At 43.7% G+C, this 11,299-nt stretch overlaps 1 pseudogene across 1 annotated transcript; it reads right to left on the minus strand.

The window, feature by feature from the left end:
* Positions 1 to 967: 967 nt before the first annotated feature.
* Positions 968 to 11,036, minus strand: LOC307093789 (mitochondrial fission factor-like; annotated as a pseudogene). The gene is made up of 2 exons: positions 10,973 to 11,036; positions 968 to 1,529 (listed from the first exon to the last, which is right to left on the minus strand). The product of its transcript is annotated as a mitochondrial fission factor-like (transcript).
* Positions 11,037 to 11,299: the final 263 nt, after the last annotated feature.

The following is an 11,299-nucleotide window of genomic DNA, read 5'->3' on the forward strand; positions in this document are numbered from 1 at the left end:
CAGTGATTGAGCGGCAACCTATGAACCAAGAGGTCATGGTTCAATTCCCAGTCAGGGCACATGCCCAGGTTGTGGGCTTGATCCCCAGTGTGGGGCATGCAGGAGGCAGCCAATCAGTGATTTTCTCCCATCATTGATGTTTCTATCTCCCTCTCCCTTCCTCTCTGAATTCAATAAAAATATATTTGATTTTTTTAAAAAGAGGCTATGCAAAAAGAAAAAAAAGAATAACTATAATAACATTTATGTAAAAGGTCCATAAAATACAAATCTATAAAAACACAAAATAAAGTAGTGGTTGCTTGGGGCTTGGCGTTAGGTAGGGGCTGGGTGGGTGGGTGGCGTTAGATAGGGGCTGGGTGGGTGGGTGGGAAGTGACTGCTCCTGAGTTCAGGGTTTCTTTGGGGGGTAAAGAAAACGTGTGTTCTTTAACTGCTGAAAAGGTTAAGAATTCTCTTAATAAAGGTGATCAGGAAACGTGACGTGACCTGACTTTATTAATTCTGACAGCAGACCATGACTTCCGAAGTGTTAATGTTGAAATGTGGATGCAAACATTTCTATTCACAAAACTGTTGAATGGTGGTCGAGAAATCAAGTCATTTTCTTTTACAGATACTTGTCTAAATCCGTTCTCTACCCCTCTCCCATTCTGAGAAGTATTTGTACAGACTGATGAAGAAAAAAACAAATGTAATCCCTTTTAAAAAACAAATTAGAGCCTATTTACAAAACGTGCAGAGAATGTAAGTAGGTGTTATTGCAGAACTGGTTAAAAGCGAATGCAGCTCAGTGACACAATGTACCTTTACTTCTGCACCTAATGACTCTCCCCCCCCCCCCCCTTTCTGGAAGAAGTTCATTTTCAGAGCATGGACTATAACGCAGCCACAGAAACAAAGAAGTTTGCTAATTCTTTATATTTCCAGCTGTTGAGGCAATATTTTGTTGAGAGCTGAGGTTACCTCTAGCAGCGAAACCAGAGGCAGCAGGAGCCAGAATGCTCCAGTAATTGAATACAGTACATGCCCACACCGCTTTTAGCATGTTCTTTATTCTCCTCTTCTAGAAGTTGTAGACATTGATCTCATTTGATTATCTGTCATCTTAAAAAAAATCTGCATCTCCCACACTCGTGTCATCTGCAGTTCCTTCACCCGTTGCCTCTATGTTTGAAATGCCACACCTGACATTGTCATGATGAGATTAGAAGTGGCAGCGGTAGAATTGCTACAATTTGGCCAACAGCATTTTCCCTCGTAGAGCGCTCTCTTTTCAGCCTGCCAACTGCACAGATTTCTTCATCATGAGGGGTTGAGGAGGTCTTTCTAAATCCAGAACGTCTAGTGCTCTTTCACTTAGCATAAGGACAGGAGGTGGTGTTTGTAGTGCCAGACATTTAAGGGAAGTTGACTGAATGAGGTAAAGATCGGCTGGTCTTGAGAATGAAATGTCTTCATTGTTTCCTGCTATGACAATCCTCTCCGAAACTTGCATAATCACACCAGCATTTGGAACTCTCCTTAGAACTTTTGTTCCGGGTCAGCATTTGATAGGGGTACCCTTACTTCTTCCAGGACCCTCATTTGCTGACTAACACCTGTGGACACAAAAAGGGCCCCTTACTAAACCTGACAAGCTCAGGTGAGGCCTGCGTGGTGGCCGTACAAGCTCAGAGACCTAAAGTAACCACATAGGATGGTCTGAAATGAAAACTTTCTAACTAAAAGCAGTTCGAGGAGGGTAGTCGTGTCCTAAGGAGGTATTTTTCCCTAACGAAGGCCAATCTTCACCTTAACTGAGCCTGTCGGTTGTCTTTTTGCATCTAAGATAACATACCTGGTAACATACCTTTCAAATATCAAGTAATTCCTTTTTTTCCAGACCCCTCATAGCACAATCACCATGCTATTAACGGTTTACTATCCTGTGTACCTCTATGAAAAAGAAGCATATGTCTATTGCTTCCACTTTTTATTCCATCCCAGAGGTTTCCCCACTTTGCTTTCTCCTGCCTCTATAATCTACTATCACCAGTGGACTTCATGGAACCCTTTTACATCTTCCCCTTTGACTCTGAGGTATAAAATAAGTGGTAAAACTGCCATTTGGGGATGAATTTTCTTAATCCTTTGAGATTTTGCTTCCCAGCAATTGTGGTCAGTTTAGATAAAATCCTATATAATAAAAGTCTAAGCGACCATTCAATCGTTCCACTGTCCGACTGATTGCCTGGTAGCTGTGATGTGCACTGACCACCAGGGGGCAGGCGCTCCAACCAGTAGGTTAGCTTGCTGCTGGGGTCCGGCCAGTCAGGACTGGGCAAAATGGGCCAGACACGCCCTGGAGCCCTCTCTTTGTCCCTCCCCGGCCCTGATCATGCACCGGTGAGGTCCCTCAGCCTGGCCTGTGCCCTCTTGCAATCCAGAACCCCTCGGGGGATATCTGCAGGCCAGGCCGAGGGACCCCACTGGTGCACGAATCCATGCACCGGGCCTCTAGTAAACTCATAAAATTCTTACAGATTTGGACATTTCTTACAGATTGACATTTACTTGGACCACCTTGCAGACCCAGACCCGTGCTTGGTACTAGCAGGGGCCATTGTGTTCCATTGGCTCCTTGTTTTGCATCAGGCGAACTTGGGTGAGTTTTGTGTGGGTTTTTTTTTTTTTTTTTGGGGGGGGTGTTTTTTATTTGTTTGTTTGTTTTTAAAGAATAGTTTATTGTTTTGTTTTTCTTTAGAAAGAGAGAGGGAAGGGAGAGGGATATAGAGAGAAGAACATTGATGTGAGAGCGCAACATCTATCGGCTGCCTCCTGCACGCCCCCTACCAGGGATTGAGCCCAAAACTTGGGTGCATGGGACGATGCCCAACCAACTGAGCCACACTGGCCAGGGTTTGAGGAGGTTGAAAGAGGTTTTAAGGTAAGAGTTTTGTAAGTAAATTTCCTATGCCTCAGCAATGGTTATAGAGGGCCATGTTTTTAGAGCCATTTCAGCTTCTATCTGAATTAACATCCTTAGTAGTCCTTGTTGGATTAAGCAGGGTGGGAAGCTTTTTTTAGCCAAAGACTGTTTGGATATTTATAACATCATTTGCAGACCATACAAAATTATCAACTTAAAAATTAGCCTGCTATATTTGATCAAACATTTAATTAGCTCAACCCTAATGCCTTGGCAGGGCCAGGCCAAATGATTTTGTAGGCCTTATACGGCTGGACAATCCCCACCCCTGGAACCAGTAGGGGGTAAGCACATTCCCATAATTAGGTTCTGACGTTTATACATAAAATTCCTTTCTTAATATTCATTTCCCTGATTTAAGGTACGAGATCCTGATTTTATTTGAGCTGTTCTTTGTTTTTGTTTTTAATCCTCAAGGTGGAACTAAGGGTTAAGGGTTGACAGAACCCAAGCAAAGGCATGAGGAGAGGAAAATGGGTGCCTGGTTTTTAACGTTGGCTTTTCAACTGGAATCGCTTTCTGAGAGTCTGAACAAAAACCTTTTGCTGGATAAATGAGAGCCTGAGCTCACTTGTCTCTGAAGATAAGGGGCCCGTCCTCCAGCCTGAGTCTCGGGTATTCTTAGGTGACTAAGAATCTTTGTGGAGGTGTCAGGGGGCATGCCCCATGCATGACATGCAGGAGTCCCACAGGGAATTCCAACCCAAGTAATTAATTATGTGACTCATCTGGGGACATGCACACCCAACTAAGTTGCCCCAGAGGGAAGCTTCTGTACAAATGGTAGGAATAGCTAATCAACCAATGTCTGTTTTTAAATTAGGACCTGTTCCCTTCCAACTAGGGGATGTTATGGGGCCATATGTATTTTTGCTAATCAAATGTGCCCCAATTCACTTGATAGGGCAAAATTTTCTTAAACCTAATGATGTTTACACATCCTTTTTCCAGAAAAGCGAAATGTATTTGGAAGTAAACAAATAAGATACTGACCAAATTGGGAAAATATTGATTTTTAAAGAAACATTTCTCCACAAGAGGAACTTCACATTTGTTACAGGACATTCCAATGCAACTTCAGGCCTTTTCCAGTCACCAATATAACTTTATGCATGAGCTGAAATTAAACCCAATACACAAGATTACTTTTTAAAAGGGGCTTATAATTCCATGTATGAGCTCCTGTAATTCTCCTCTTCTTCTAGTAAAGAAACTCAATAGGAAAGGATGGAAGATTTGTACACGATCTCATAGCTATAAATCTTCTCAAACATCCTGTTATTCAAAATTTACATAACCAATTATTTGCTATTCCTGTGGACTGCCAATATTTGTCAGTAATCGATTTATGTAATGCCTTTTTCAGCATTTCTGAAAAAAAAATACCTCTTTGCTTTCACCTGAGAAGATCACAAGTTTACATGGATATACAGAATCCCACCTATTTCTCTTAGATACTAAAAGCTGATTTAAATAATATTAAATTTTCTAGAGATTTCACTCTGACCCAATATGTTAATGAATTACTTTTATGTTCTAGGACATTACTAGACTCCTAAAAGGACACAATTTACCTATTACAATCAATTGAGCCACACCAGCCAGTGTATGGCACTAAATCTTATCTCTTCCCTTGCCAGCCTTCTCTACCCCACCCCTTCTCTCTTCCCACCTTCTCTCTGTTCCTTTCTCCTCTTCTCTTTTCTCCTTCTCCTTCTCCTCCTCCTCCTCTTCCTCTTCTCTCTCCTTTCTCTCTGTCTCTCTGTCTCTCTGAGTAAGGTCCTGAAAGAACAAAGAAACAGAAAGTATTCTAGGTTGGATTTTCCCCTTGAAAATATGGTAGACATCCCAACTGTTCCTCACATTTCCTCTTCATGGAACACAGGAAAACTGTACTTCCTTGCCCCCATTGAAGTTAGGCATGGCCACGTGACCATTCTTACCAGTTAAATCTAAGGGAAGAAACATGTGTCATTGCAGGTGGAAGGATTTAAGCCATGTTGTCATATCCTGTTGGTGTTGAGATGGCAGCATTATAGGTGGAAGGATTTCCGTCAGTCTGGGTTTCTGAGTATCCGAGATGAGCAGAGTCCCCATGCTAACATGTACTAGACATGTAAAATAAGTGAGAAATAACTTCTCTTGTAATCAGCCACTGAAAGAGATCGAGATATTGTTTGTTACTGCAGCATAACTTAGTCCAACCTGACTAATACATAAGGAATGTTGTGGGGAGAGGGATTTAAAGCTTTTTAAAACCGCTTTCCAACCTCAGATAATGAATTCAGACTCTGCTATAGGCAAAACTGTGATTCAATATGCTATTTAGACAACTCGTTGTAATCACAGAGATTCTCAGAATCCTTCTTTGGTGGAAAGCACTGCTTTCTCCTTGAACACGATGTAAACAATGCATTCAGCAGGATGAGGTCAGGTTATGGCATGAGGCCGACCACTTTGAGATCCAGCAACTGGAGCACAGTCACTCGGGAGTCACATACTGGGGACAACAGCTCCGGACTGGCGGATGGATGGGAGTCTGACACCCTACCTACCAGAGAGAGTCTGTGCTCTTGGAAGGGGAAATGGAAAGGACCCTTCTCCTAGCAGATGCCAATAAAATGTTTTGAACAAGCCAACAGCCACACACACACACACACACACACACATAAACACACACACACACATACACATTCCACCACACATACTTACTTAGTATGGATCTTAAAACTGGCAAAGAAAGTCAGGCTAAGGCCTGATACGTCTGAGCTTGAGAAACTAGAGATTTTAATCCTGATAAGGCTTACCTAACCACCTAACCTTTTTTTTTTTTTTTTTTTTTTTTTTTCTCCTCATCTCCAAGCTTTGCCCACAAGTAAATGATCAAATCCAGGGAATCTTCAAAAGGCAAAGGACTGATGAAGAGTAGACGCTGCTTCCAGCCACAGTGGGCAGGGGTCTCCTCATAGACTCTGCCTTTAACTTCCAAAAAATATCCTCTTGGATATTGCTCATGAAGTTAAAGAGAAGGCATTTCTTGTTGTGGAGTGTTTAACTCCTGGGAAAGTCACCAGCCCTTTTCCCAGGCCAGAGAGATGGTCCCATAAGAAAGTAGATCGAATTGCTTAATCCTGGTTAATTCTGCTTTCCCACAATAAAATAATAATAATATGGAATAGTATGGCCTGAATGTCCAGGTTGCAGTAGCCTGTGATTACAAATTAAAAATCTCAAAATTCTGAAGCCCCATCTGTTCATGTAAACAGAGCAGGCTCTTGAAGAGTTCACTCCCTCGGGTGTTTTGAGAATCCCCAAAAGAGTGTCTCCATAGGTGTGTCTGTGAACCGACCTCAGCCATCAGGGCTGGCAAGCCAGCTGCTGCAAGCTCCAACAGCTGCCCAGTGATGGTGAGAATGGGTGTCTCCTCACCAGATCTTGGTGCCAACTTGCTGCAGCCAAAAGAATGTTACAAAGTCACATTCTCCCTTTATAGGGTGTTTGGGCCCAAAGGATTACAGAGTTCAGTGAAACAGCTTTCCCAGTTTACAATCAGAGAAATTCTTGGCCCCAGGTTGTCCATATGCCTCCATAGTGATTGGTTTGGGGCAGCTTCCGGTAGCATGAGACCAGAATCCGCATGTCATGAGGGTTGGGGGCTTAGGGGCAGCTCTCAGCTCTAAGTCCAAAAGCCAGAGCGTTGTGTAGTACTTTACAAAGTACTTCCACAATTTTTTAAATATGTTTTTATTGATTTCAGAGAGGAAAGGAAAGGGGGGGAGAGAGAGAAACATCAATGATGAGAATCATTAATCGGCTGCCTCCTGCACGCCCCCGACTGGGGATCGAGCCCACAACTGGGGCCGGTATATTCAGGGATGACCATGACTGCCAGGGTGTAGCACTTTGGGATCTCAACCAGAGGCTTGTCTGGGAGGTTACTAGGGCCCCCTTCAGCAGGCTCTGAACACTGATTGTTGTTGCCCCGATCCTGTAAATCTGTGGAAAGTTCTGCACATCTTCTCAATCTCCCAACCTTTTATCAACTTTTCTGAATTTAGATGACTTCCCTCAGGGAAAAGCTGTCCCCCATGCTGGGCTCACTTCTCTGGATTCCGGCTCCCATATCTCGACCCTATAATTATGCCTGTCTTGTTATCTCTCCAGTATCTTCAAACAGGCATGGGGTGTTTTTTCATATTTTCTGATTTTTCCCCCCAACTTTTCTTGACTTCTTCTCAGTGAAAAGTTTCGATTAAAAGCCTCCTTCAGCCCAGTCATTGTGGCTCAGCAGTTGAGCGTCGGCCTATGAACCAGGAGGTCACGGTTCCATTCCCAGTCAGGGCACATGCTCAGGTTGCAGGCTTGATCCCCAGTAGGGTGTGTGCAGAAAGCAGCCTATCAATGATTCTCTCACATCATTGATGCTTCTATCTCTCTCTCTCCCTCTCCCTTCCTCTCTGAAATCAATAAAATGAAATAAAAAACATCCTTCATGCAAACGAGTGAAGAGGAAAATCCTTCTGCGCATTCACCAGCTCCCCAGCAGCTGCGGAAAAATCACTGGACTCTGCCATTGGAAGGAAAGACAGATCTACCACGCAGGTCTGTAAAGTCTGAGTGAGACAAACTAGATGACATGCTCAGTGAATTCCGTAGTTTTCCTCTTTGTTCCAGACTCTGAAAAGCACAGAGCCAAATACTAATCCTTCTAACAACTTATGATTCAGAACCTTATCATCTGTCTTTTGTGGAACAATCTTAGTTCAACTTCATGGCATTGTCTGTGTTCCAAGGGTTTCCCCTAGTTTCCTTATATCTTGTTGTATTGCATGTATCTTTTTTAAAAATATTTTTATTGATTTCAGAGAGGAAGGGAGAGGGAGAGAGAGATAGAAACATCAATGATGAGAGAGAATCATCGATCGGCTGCCTCCTGCACGCCCCCCACTGGGGATCGAGCCTGAAACCCGGGCATGTGCCCTTGACCGGAATCGAACCCGGACCCTTCAGCCCACAGGCCGATGCTCTATCCACTAAGCCAAACCGGCCAGGGCTGCATGTATCTTTATAAGCCACTCTAAATCACTTTGATAGGAGGTGGAACATAATTGAGTTTGAGTATTCATTATATTTTCTGGACTCTAGTTCCTTATCATATACAGGATTTACAAATACTTACACCCACTTGTTTAACTAGCTTAAGTCTTTTGAAGAGAAGAAGAGTTTCACTTTAATGAAGTTCAAATAATCCATTTGTTTCTTCTATGGCCTCTGCTTTTGGTGTCATATCTCAGAAATATTTGGCTAACTCAAAGCACAAATGTTTTTGCTTAGGTTTTCTTTTTTTTCTTTTTTTGTTGTTGTTGTTTTATTTTATTAAATCTTTATTGCTGAAAGTATTACAGAGTCCCCTTTTTCCCTCAGTGAACCCTTCTAGCCTAAGGTGACCAGATTTTAACATTGGTAAAGCGGGACACCATTGACCGGAGGGGGGAGGGGTTCTTTTTTAATATATATATATATTTTATTGATTTTTTACAGAGAGGAAGAGAGAGGGATAGAGAGTTAGAAACATCGATGAGAGAGAAACATCGATCAGCTGCCTCTTGCACACCCCCTACTGGGGATGTGCCCGCAACCAAGGTACATGCCCTTGACCGGAATTGAACCTGGGACCCTTGAGTCCGCAGGCCGACGCTCTATCCACTGAGCCAAACCGGTTTCGGCCCGGGGCCGGGGAGGGAGGGTGGGTTCTTGATTAAAAATTTGGTCTATATTGTAATCGCTTTTGGTTTTTTTAATAAAAGGAAATTTACTTCTTAGATCATCGTTGAATTTGCATCCTCTTTTCTTACTCATTATGTTAAAAATCTAAAAAAAAATAATTTAAAATTATATTATAAGTTATTATATACATATTGCTTAAAAACACAGTAAGTAGGTACATAATTACATGAACATATTTTATTGTTAGTTTATAAATTAAATTAATTTGATGGTTATAAAGTAACTATATTTTAAAAATTATTTTAATCCTATATTTCTTTCTAAATAATAACAATACTAACTTGTATTATTTTTCCTCTGAATTTGCCATAACATAAGTCGTGTCACTTTCAAGGCCGGCGCTAGACTTTTTGCCACCACTATAAAATATAAATAATAGGTGGCCCTGGGTCCGGGAGAAGCTAGATCCCGGGTCAGGGTGAGGCCGTGTGCCCCTGGATCCGGGTGTGGCTGGGTCCCTGGCCCGGGTGAGGCCATGCGCCCCTGGGTCCGGGTGAAGCTAGATCCCGGGTCCGGGTGAGGCCGCGCACACCTAGGTCCGGGTGAGGCCACGCGCCCCTGGGTCTGGGAGAGGCCACGCGCCCCTGGGTCTGGGTGATGCTAGATCCCGGATCCGGGTGAGGCCGTGTGACCCTGGATCCGGGTGAGGCTGGGTCCCGGGTCCGGGTGAGGCCACGCGACCCTGGGTCTGGGAGAGGCCACGCACCCCTGGGTCCGGGTGAAGCTGGATCCCGGGTCCGGGTGAGGCCGTGTGCCCCTGGATCCGGGTGAAGCCACGCGCACCTGGGTCCAGGTGAGGCCACGCACCCCTGGGTCCGGGTGAGGCCACATGCCCCTGGGTCTGGGTGAAGCCATGCCCCTGGGTCCGGCCGAGACCAAACCAGAGGGAGTCGGACCTGCATTACCACCATTTGTCCACCATCCAGAGCTGAGGGGTCAGTGCCGACATGTACACATAAGGAACTGGTGGACATTGATATTGGGTCTCAAAAGAACTGTTGGTCCAGAAAGAAACTCACTACAGACTGATTCATTTGCCTATCAGCATAACTATTATTGCTCGTCTCACATTCAGTTCTTATAAGTATATCTCTAGTGACACATGATTTCGCTCATCTAGGGGAAATGATGAACAACATAGACTGATGAACAACAACCAGAAACAAGGAGGCATCGATCGGACTATCGGGCCTCAGAGGGAGGATAGGGGAGGGTGGGGGGAGGGGGGAGAGATCAACCAAAGGTCTTGTGTGCATGCATATGAGCCTAACCAATGGTTAAGTTCAACAGGGGGTTGGGGCATCCGTGGGGAGGGGTGTGGGATGGGAATGGGGGAATGAGGACAAATATGTGACACCTTAATCAATAAAGAAATTTAAAAAATAAATAAATAAATAAATAAAGAGGAAAAAAAAAGAAAGAAAATATATATATATATAAATAATACGAGTACTGTCTGCTAAATTCAAGAAAATTTATGTATTTATGAAATAAATAAATAAATTACTTACCTAAATTATCTGAATAGCTGATTTGTAATGACATCACTTGTTTAACTAGCTTACTAGCACACAGTACGATGTGTATCGTCTGAGAGACAGTTACAAAATGTTTTCGTCGTTGCCAATCCCCAAAAATGCCATTGTTCATTAAGTCCAAACAATGGTGGTCGAATTCTAACAACTGATCAACAATGCGAACTTTGATAAGCAGTTCTCGATAATCAGTTCTCAACAATTATTTGTTATTATTAAAGTTTAACATCATAAAATTAACAAAAATAATATAAAACTCATATCCTGGCTAAATAGCCACATGGCCGCCGAAAACCGTATATTCCCTTCCCATTCTCCTGCTGTTTCCTAGCTTGTCGTGCATTCTTTCCAAAAATCGGGACTTTTTTAAAACGCTACGGGAGGCGGGACAAATTGTTAAAAAGCGAGATGTCTGATCACCTTATTCTAGCCTGCCCCACCCCCGGCCCCAGGTCTTCATCTTCCTATTGTCTGTGCCCATGGATTAACACGCCTTTGAAATGCCTCTTTTTTTAGACCCCTCATCAGATTAACCACCCTCAAGTGAGCACATAATTTTAGCTATCCTGTAATGCCATTCTTAGAGACTTCCCCGCCTTAACTCCTCCTACTTTCACATAATCTTCTTTACATTCCCCCATTAGTTCCAATTGTATTTAAAGGGACGCAGAGTTGCCTACCAGACTCCTGTTGGAAGGCAGCTCCCGCCTGGGTCCTCGCTGGTGGGTAGGTGCCGTCGGACATGGCCTCCAACAGGCCCGGAGGAAGCGGGAGGCGCCAGAGGACCAAGTTCAGCACAAACCAACTTCAGGTTCTTATCGAGGCCTTTGAGAAGGACGCATACCCTGATGTCACTGTCCGAGAAGAACTAGCCAAGCAAACCCAGATTCCTCAGTCCAGGATCCAGGTGTGGTTTCAGAACCGGAGAGGTAGACAATCCAAGGACTCCCAGAGGAGGCCCCGACCGAAGGCAGACGCTGCAGCTCCCGGATCCCGCCAGGGTGCAT

Source organism: Cnephaeus nilssonii (genome assembly GCF_951640355.1).
Source record: "Cnephaeus nilssonii genome assembly, chromosome: 21".
In the NCBI taxonomy this organism is placed as follows: Eukaryota; Metazoa; Chordata; class Mammalia; order Chiroptera; family Vespertilionidae; genus Cnephaeus; species Cnephaeus nilssonii.